The sequence below is a fragment of the Vigna umbellata genome, chromosome 1 (genome assembly GCF_029865625.1).
Source record: "Vigna umbellata cultivar VRB3 chromosome 1, Vumbellata_1.0, whole genome shotgun sequence".
Lineage (NCBI taxonomy): Eukaryota > Viridiplantae > Streptophyta > Magnoliopsida > Fabales > Fabaceae > Vigna > Vigna umbellata.
Window position 1 is genome coordinate 65,783,447 of NC_142165.1, and position 9,609 is coordinate 65,793,055.

Sequence of the window (9,609 nt, forward strand, 5' to 3'; positions counted from 1 at the left end):
TTCTGACTTTCCAAAATTGCACCAATGCCCTGAAATTTCTTCTATCTGCACTTTAGCCCGTTCTGAATTTTCCAAATAAAATCTGATTTTGGGCCTTGAATTGCCATTTGGACCAACAAAACTTATATTCGCAGCTGCACAAATAAACATTAAAACATCCAAAAATAATTTATGCGCTAAAATCCACTTTTTACGTCTCTTTATTTCCCAAACCCAACAATTCCAATCATCACAAATTCACTTAAAATCAACCATTTAAGCACAATTATCCCATCAAAAATTTGAATTTTAAAGCATAAATGTGGGCATAAATATGCACTCATCATCTGGGCTGAGACTTTGCCACTGTCTTGGTGTGTTTGATTACTTTTTTTGAAGCCTCTCTTATCATAAAATTATAGAATATATAGGTTTGAAGTTTGCCAAATTAATTCTACTCATTGCTAGATCTTACTCTTCATGTATGCATAGAATTTTGGTGTGACTTGCTTCTTGTTTGTCAATTTTTTTGCTGTTGTCTTGTTCAAATGTGCCAATTTTTCCTTGCTATTTTGATTCATTTTTCCTTGCTATTTTGTCTAACCTGTTTTTGGTGTGAGTATTGCTGCTGTTTGCTTTCTAAAAAATGTCCACAGGTTCAAGGCAATCTTCTTCCAATGGAGGTAGTCATCAAGGAAGTGCTTCTAGCAAGTTGGACATAGTGAAGGCTATTCAACAAATCCAACATTAATTTGATGCTCTTAGTAGAAAGGTGGATAATGGGGATAAGGCAAAAGGGAAGCACACTTATGGTCACTAAGACCGCCACCACACCTTTCATGGTCTTGATCATACCAAGAAGAATCAAGAAGCTAGAACCATGGACCAATCCCATTCCTTGCCCAAGTTGAATTTGCCTCCTTCAAATGAGAAGAAGACCCTTCAATTTTTTTAGATTGGATAACTAAAGTAGAACAAGTTTTTGAATTGTATAGTGTAAAAGGTTTGTTGCGTGTAAAGTTAGCTACTTTAGCATTAGAGGGATACGCCATGCAATGACTAATTAGGATAAAAACTTACCACCAAGGGCTCATAGCGAGCTCTTGGGAACATTTCAGGGACATTTTGTACCGACGTTTCGTACCTCCACACTACCATAGGGACCTCTTGATTAAGCTCCAACGACTTACTCAAGGTAGACAAAGTGTGGAAGAGTATGCTCGTGAGCTCGAAGTGCTCCTCTATCATACTAATACAAGGGAAAATGATCAAGAAAAAAAAACAAGATTTATAAGTGGTCTCAATAGAAACATCCAAGATGTTGTGGAACTCCATGATGATGAAATCTTAGATGTTGTAGTACATAAGGCTATGAAAGTAGAAAAACAAATTTTAAGAAAAGAGTCCTACCGTAACAAGTTTTCAAGCTCTTCAAAAGAAATTTTTTACAAGAGCTCATCATCCAGGGAAAAAGAAAAGGATGTTTCTAGGGAGACCATTCATAAATCTCGCCTTTCTACTAACCCCACGCCTTCGTCTAAGCCTAAGTCACCTTCGCGATCTAGTCAAATCAAGTGTTTCAAGTGCTTAGGTCATGGTTACATTGCATCTACATGCCTAAACAAGAGGGCTATGTGCATTAAAGGAGAAGAGGTTGTCACCGATGACTCTCCTCCTTCTTCACCTTCACACACTTCTCACTCTTCTTCTTCCTCTAGTGAAGATGAGTACAAGGTTCCTTTTGATGGAGATCTACTAGTTATAAGACATCTTTTGGGACAAGTGCACAAGGACTTTGATATCACTTAGAGAGAAAATATTTTTCACACTAGATGTCTTATAGCTAGCAAGGTTTGTTCCATGATAATAGATGGGGGAAGTTGCACTAATGTGGCTAGCACTCGTGTAGTGGACAAACTCAAGTTGCCTACTATTGCACATGCCAAGCCCTACAAGCTTCAATGGCTAAGTGAGGAGGGTGAAATTTTGGTCAATAAACAAGTCCATATTTCCTTTTCAATTGGCAAGTACCAAGATGAGGTTCTTTGTGATGTTGTACCCATGGAAGCAACTCACATCCTATTAGGAAGACCTTGACAATTTGATAGAAATGTTCAACATGATGGTCTTACTAATAGGATGTATTTTAATTTTCAAGGGCGCAAGGTCATATTAAAACCTCTCACTCCAAAGGAAATACATGAGGTCCACCTCATCATGAAGAGAAAGAGAGGTGAAGAAAATGAGAAGGTCAAGCTTAATTGTCTCATCTCTCATAAAGAGGTCCTCCAAGATAAAAAAGAGGAGAGAGCAAAAGCAGAAAATGAGAAAGAGGAGAAAGCAAAGCAAGAAAAAGAAGAAATTGTGAGGGAAAAAACGTGCTAGTCACAAATGAAGTGTTACTAAAGGCACCTTCTATTCCCATCAATCTAATGGATTCGCACAAATTCAGGGAGTTTTTCAATCCTTCCATTTTTCTCCAATTATTAAGCTTTCTTCCTTTCCCAAACTCTTTTGTGAAAGTATCCCACCTTTCTCATCCATTATTTCCACTTCGTCACTCCCCATTTCCAAACCACATCTTGAGTTAATTTTTTCTTTTATATATTCCTTATCTGTATAAACCACTTAACTCAAGACAAAAATAAATTTTTTTCTTTTATATATTCCTTATCTGTATAAATGTTGTGGAAAACATCAATTCATTCTCCTAATGCTTGATGCTTTTTGCAAGTTAACATTTGATCCAGGAGGAGTTTCTTTGGATTATAGAAACAAATAAGTCATTAATCTCTCTTTGTTACAGGTTTTTCAAGATTCGAGGTCGAATCCTCTCTAACCTGGGGGATGATATGATCATAGATGGGGCAACAGTGAAGAGTTTTCAAAGTGACAACAAGCATAAAAAAGAATAGAATAGGTTTTCTTGGCTTGCATTTGCCTCTTTTGTTTTTTGTTAATTCTAGTTGTAGAGAAACTTATAAACTCTTCTTTTCTTTATAGTACAAGTAATGTGGGACTTCACATAACTTGGACTTAAAATAAAAGAAGAATAAATAGGCTTTCTCCTTTTGTTGCTTGTAGTGCAAGTAAACATGCATAGTTTGTAGCTTTTGAATTCTAGACTTGCTAGGAAGCTTATAAACCCTTTAGGAATGGAAGATTTAAGAGATGTGAGACTAATATACACTAGGGACATTGTTGGACAGCTTGGGAAGCATTCCAAGTCCCACATCCCTTAAAACTCTCCACTTAGTTCATCCTAAAGGTTATATAAGAAGCCTAGGGGTCTCCCTTTTGTACACACCTTGGAATTGAATGAATTTTAAGAGTGAATTGCATTCTTGCATTTCTTCTTTGAGATAACAACCTATCTCATAGTCTTTTTTAGGATCTTATCTTGAGCAAATCAAGTGACGATCCGCTCATGGTCACTTATCTTGGAATCCTTTTCAAGTAGCGTGTCTACATCTCATAAGTTTTCCCTATCCGTTCTCTTGTCCAATTTTAATAGTTTCCATTCCTTAATTGTCATTAAAATTGTTCTCTCTAGGCATGCTATTCCCTATCACTTTATGTGATCATTTTACTCATGATCATGTCTCTTTTGTGTTTTCCATTGCATCTCCTTTGTATTTGCCATTGCGTATCTTGGTGTTGCCTCCTATGCACTGGTCTCACCTCTGCACTTGCATTTTTTCACTGCGGTGTAAGTGATTTTTTTTATAGAAAGTGATTTTTTTAACAATAAAGTAAAGCCTCTTACCACTATTTTTAGCATGTGATTGTTGCATTTTCTTTTTTATGTTTTGTAGTGAAAAAACTTAGAGCATTTATGTTTAGAAAATGCATCAAGTTCAATGGATACTAATCTAAGTGCATCTTCATTTGTTAAAAGTAGAAGTAAAAATATTATGAGAAATCAGTTTGATATTTGAAAGAAACATGGGTTTGAAATAAAAGATTTAAACATCATTTTCTTGGAACAAAGGAGGATTCCAATCTTGTGCTTCTATATTGGAAGGAATTAAAAATTTGATGATAAAAATAATTGTAAAGCAAAGGATGCTTCTTAAAAAGAAAAAAGTTAAATATAATTAATGAAGACCATGAAGAAAGTGAAAGTGTCGAAGGAGGACATAAGGTGTTTAGTTTTAAAAATAAAAAAATTGTCACTACTAGTAAGGGGGATTCTAAGCAACTATAAATCAAATGATGAAAAAATGATAAAAAGAAGAAGTTGTTGCTCAAGTGGCTGAACTCTTTTACATTAGTGTCATTCCTTTCAATGTAATTAGAAATTGTTAAGATTGTTGATAGGAAGAGCACTAGTTTAGCTAAACCTTACAATCTCAGAGCTTCTAGTTTTTGATGATGACAACACATTATTAATATATAACACATGTGTTTATGTGTTACATGTTCATAACTGTCATGTTTATGATTATTTGAGAACATGTTTGTGTTGATTCTGTCATTGCTGCAATGCACTGTATTTTACATGAGATCTTATCTGCAAATGCATGACATATATTTGAGAAAAGGAAAACTACATGCACTTTTGTTGAACTTGTAATATGTGGAAAAACAGAAGTTTTAAGTCGACTTCATTATGAAGTAAGTCGATTAAAGAAGACTGTGGTGTTCATCTTTGGTGATTGCTTGACGAGCAAGAATCTGTGTGCTCTTATTATCTGATCAATCTGCACTTGAAGTGTTTATTTCGTGATCAGTTTCTATCAATCTTGTGAAGATTGGACTTTGCCCTGTTGTGATTACAGGAAGAGAACGTGCGGCGTTCTGGACTTTGACGATTGTTCAAAGTGTTAAAGACTGCAGGAGAGGGGACATCTTGCTGCTATTCTTTGTTTATATATGTCTATATTTTTATTAGAGGGTTAGAGAGGTGTTTTATATTTTTGACGTGGATGTCACTATAAAAGCCTTGTTGTAAAAACCTTGATCATTATAGTGCATTTGCTTCCTATGATGGAAGGACACTGGATGTAGGCTTGGCCGAACCAGTATAAAAACTCAGTGTTTGATCTTTCTATCCCTACTCTGTTACATTCAGTCGACTTTACATTTTACACATTTGACTATATTTCGCTGCACTACAAAGTATTTTTCCTTGCGTTTCAAGAAAGTTTTTAAAGGCATCTACTTTGCGAAAAAGATTTAAAGAAAACATTATTTTTGTGTTTCACCAATTCACCCTCTCTTGGTATTGAAATTAAGCCATTCTATATTTAACAGAAATCCATTTTGAACCTAACTTTAGATGTAATGATGATGGAGAGGTGAAAGAAGGATTTTATATGTGCATGAGAATATTGGTACAAGATTTGGAAGAAAGAAGAAAAAATAAATTTGTAAGTTGTTGAATTTCATTTTGCTAGAGGACTCTTTGGAATGGAAGATTCAAAGGAATGTAGGAAAGCATTAAACCTTGGGAAATGGTGGGAGATGTTTGGGGAAGGAACTTCAGAGTTTAAAAGATTTGTTATTTGAATTCCAAGCTTGACTTGTAGTTTTTCAGGATTCTGAGTGTAATTCAAGCCCATTTGAAATGATAATTTATAATTTATAAGTTATAATTTTCTTTATTAGGTTTATATCTTTACTAAAAATTTGATATTTTATTTAAGGTTCATACAAAGAAAAGGAATTGTTTGCATCAAACAAAAAAAATGAATGATTTAGTTTATGTGATATATAACTTGAAGTTAAAAAGTAGACAAATTCGAAAAATTATTCCTATTCCATTTGAATCAGATGATGAATGGATAATTGAAAAGGAGATGATGTTGTTGAGATTGAGCAAGCTGAAGGTGAAAATGTTCACTTAGATGAAGCAACAACAAATCTAGAAACAACAGATCAAACATAGCTTTTAAGGACAATGAGGATGCACAACTTTTATTAGGAGAAGAGTTGGATGAAGATGATGACGGAGATGATGATTCCATTATTAAAGGATTAGACATAGACACTTGACATTTCAATTTATGTTTTACAATATTTCTATGAACTTATTTATTTGAAGTTATACAGTTATGTGGACTTATTTGAATTCGGATGTTATTCATATATTTTTTTATGTAAAGTAAACTTTTACGAGTTTACAAGTCGAGTTTACTAGGTTCTCATGAGTTTACGTAAACTCTCAAGTTTGACAACTTTGCATAGGACTATTTAAAAGCTACATAAAGTTAAGATTACATTTGTAATAATTTGTACTAGGGCTTGACAAGAGTTATCTTAGTGATTTTTAAATGACAAAATGTTGTGTTTAAGTTGTTTAAGAAAGTTTTAAGAAGATCTTTGTTGGACATTAAGATGTGAATATTCACTTCATAGGAGTTGAGAAATTGAATTCAAGATAAGAAAAGGAATGAATAAAATAATGAAACAAGGTAACACAAAGGAAAACACAAGTTGAAAAATGAAAGCAAAAGATGAAAGAAGAAACGGAATGGAAGAATAACGGAGGTAGCATGAAACTTTGTGTGATCAACCATCCAAATATGAGTGGTGGTGTCGCCACTTGAACTTGGGTTTAAGACGAGACAAGAGGAGTTCGAGAACACTCAAAGAAAAGAACTCTCTCAACTCTCTAAAATGGTTGAAGCATAATAACTTTACTCTAAAATGTTAAACCTTTATAAATAAGTGGTGAAAATACCATCTTAAATAGGCAAAGAAAGGGACTTCCTAACAATAATATAAAGATGAAGGACTCTCTAGCAAACAAAAATAATATCTTTCTAGAAGTCTAATCATTGGGAGGGGGTGACACTAAGGGATATTCTCCCAATCATCACCAAATCTTCAAAAAGTGCGTTCTCTCTCCTCCAAGTGTTTGTGCTACCCAACCTTGTGGTCCCTACTCCTAGATGTTGTCTCTTCTCTACTTCTAAGAGTGTTTTCTTGGCAAAATCAGAGGTGTAGTGAGTACACTTCTTTAGGCTTGACTCCTTCATAGTCGTTCATTCCTCTAGAAGGTGTCAACCTCAAAAAAGGATGAGTCACTAATAAACCTACAAATACAAAAGGTTAGACACTAAACACAAAGGAAAATGCTAAACAAATTCAAAGAAATGGGTGACCAAGATGTTTATATTTTAGTCATGCTCCTAGTAATCCTTATAGGAAGAGCCTCTCTAGTCTCATAAGGAGTCATGGAATCATCATCCTCCCATCTTGGAGATAATGCAACCAAGCATTTGCAACACATATGAAAAGGAAAAAGATCATCAACAATAAAAGTAGGACTGATGTTATAGCTTGAAGGTAAACCTAACTTATAGGCATTGTTATTAATCATCCTCACAATTTGAAAGGGGCCATCTCCTCTTGGGTTGAGCTTTGTCTTCCTTTTATTAGAGAACCTCTCTTTCCTCAAGTGAATCCAAACTCAATTTTCTAATTAGAAAATAACCTCCTTCCTTCCCTTACTCACATGTCACATGGTTTGACTTGTCTTCCTCTTAATATTGGCCTTCTTAGCTTTCTTCACCCATGTTGGTAAGTCCTTGCCTCATGGATTGGGAGATGGATTTGGAGAGGGAGGAGATCAAGTGGTGTTAAGGGATTAAACCCATCTTCAACCTTCAAAGGAGAATGGAAAATGGTTGAATGTACCATCCTATTGTATGAAAACTCTGAGTGGAAGGATGTCTTTCCACTCCTTAGGATTTTTATCAAGCATGCACCCCATGATTCTATTTACCATCTCGGTTTGACCATTCGTTTGGGGAGGGGGGTGGGGGCAAGAGTTTCCCAAAGGGTCCTCCAAAAGTGCTTAAGAGCTAATGTCCATATCACTCACAATTATCCTAGGGAGGCCATGCAATCTAAGAACTTCTTTAAAGAAGATATTTGCATTGAAGAAAGCATCATCCACTTTGTCACATGGTATAAAATATGCCATCTTGGAAAATCTATCCAATACCATAAAGATAGAATCCCTCTTTCTTTGTCCTTAGGAGCCCTAACACAAAATCCATTGAAATGTCTACCCAAGGCAAAATAGTCATGGGAAGTGGAGTGTAGAGTCCATGAGGATTTGCTCTAAACTTGTCCTTCTTACATGTTATGCAATTCTCTAGTACATCACTACATGCTTACTCATGTAAGGAAAAAAGAAGTGTTCTTTCAAGACTTCTAAAGTTTTAGAGGCCCTAAAATGTCCAATTAACCCTATCTTATTTGCCTCTCTTATGAATGAGGATCTTTCAGAACCTTGAGGTACACAAAGCTTTTTACCCTTGAAAACATACTCATTGTGTAGGTAAAAGTCTTTATGTCCTCCTAGGTGGAACTCACCATGAATGGGGTAGAAGTCAACATCCTTTGGACACAACTCCTTTATATGACTACAAAATTTTGGTCTCAAGAAGGGAGAGCAAAGTGTAGCACCCACTAGGGGCATTACCCACATCTTACTCTTCCCTTGTTGTGTTTAATCACGTAAGGGAATTGTTCTATGAATTCTATCTACCTAGTATGTGATAATGGTTGAAAATACCGTTATCTATGATGTGATTTTGATACTAAATGCACCCTTTTTCTACTTAGAAACTTGCTTGAAATCATGTTTTTATGTTAAGTTGTGTGAATAAGAGAGTTAGGGTTGAACTTGATGATTTTATGACTAAATTCCCTTGTTTTGGAAAGAAATGAGATCATATGAAAGTAGAGCTGAAGTGCCAAGGAGATGGAGCTCAGAAAGACCTGAAAAAGCACCAGAAAGTAGGAACGCCCGAAGCTTGAGCGCCCTTTATGGAGCCCTTGGTGCCCTTTCTGGGCACTGAGCGCCACTTTTCCTGAAGAACCACACCTGCTTGCCCTCCGAGTGAAGCTGAGCGTCAGTTTTAGTATCGCAGCACTCCCGGGCGCCCTAAGTAGGGCGTTGAGCGCCAGCGAGATGGGCTTGGGCTTAGTTTCTGTTGTGATTGCGCTCTATTTAAAGGACCCAGACGCCCTAGGTTTTGTATCTTTGATAGAGGAGGCACAATAACACACTCTTCCACCCTTTGAAGGCGAATTTGGATGCGGGAGCTTCCATCTTAAACTTTTAGGGTTTTTCTATCTCATTCTTCTTCATTGTACATCTAGTTTCACCATGACAATGGGGAACTAACTTATATTTGTTGTTGGGGGATGATGTAACATTGTGAACTCTCATGTATTTGAATTGATTCTTAATAATTTATGCTTCTTCATTAACTGTTAGGGTAATTCTTTTGTGATCAATGCTTGCTTTGTTTAACTCATTCATAACATGATGTATGAATTGCATGAGTGCCGGGAGGTTCCTTACAATTCAGGTTCTTGTAGAATTATTCCCAAGAGCATTATTTCTCAAGGATGGGGGTATGAGTCTTGGTCGTCTTAAGCTCCTGATCTTCAGAATTAATTATTAGGAATGCTAGGAATCGTATGAACTAGTAATTAAGTATAGGCTTTCTTCACCAAGGGATCGAGTTTTAAGTAATTTAGTGAGTGACGTTGACTTTAATAAAAGAAGAAGAATTCTTATATACATGAGAGTAAACTCGGTAAAATCTAACCCCAACAAGATATTCATCTCATAACACAAACCTCATCCGTTCATCGCTGTGCTAC

General features: G+C 35.7%; 1 pseudogene; it reads left to right on the forward strand.

The window, feature by feature from the left end:
- Positions 1 to 625: 625 nt before the first annotated feature.
- LOC148206104 (uncharacterized) lies at positions 626 to 2,364 on the forward strand (annotated as a pseudogene).
- The last annotated feature ends 7,245 nt before the right edge of the window (positions 2,365 to 9,609 follow it).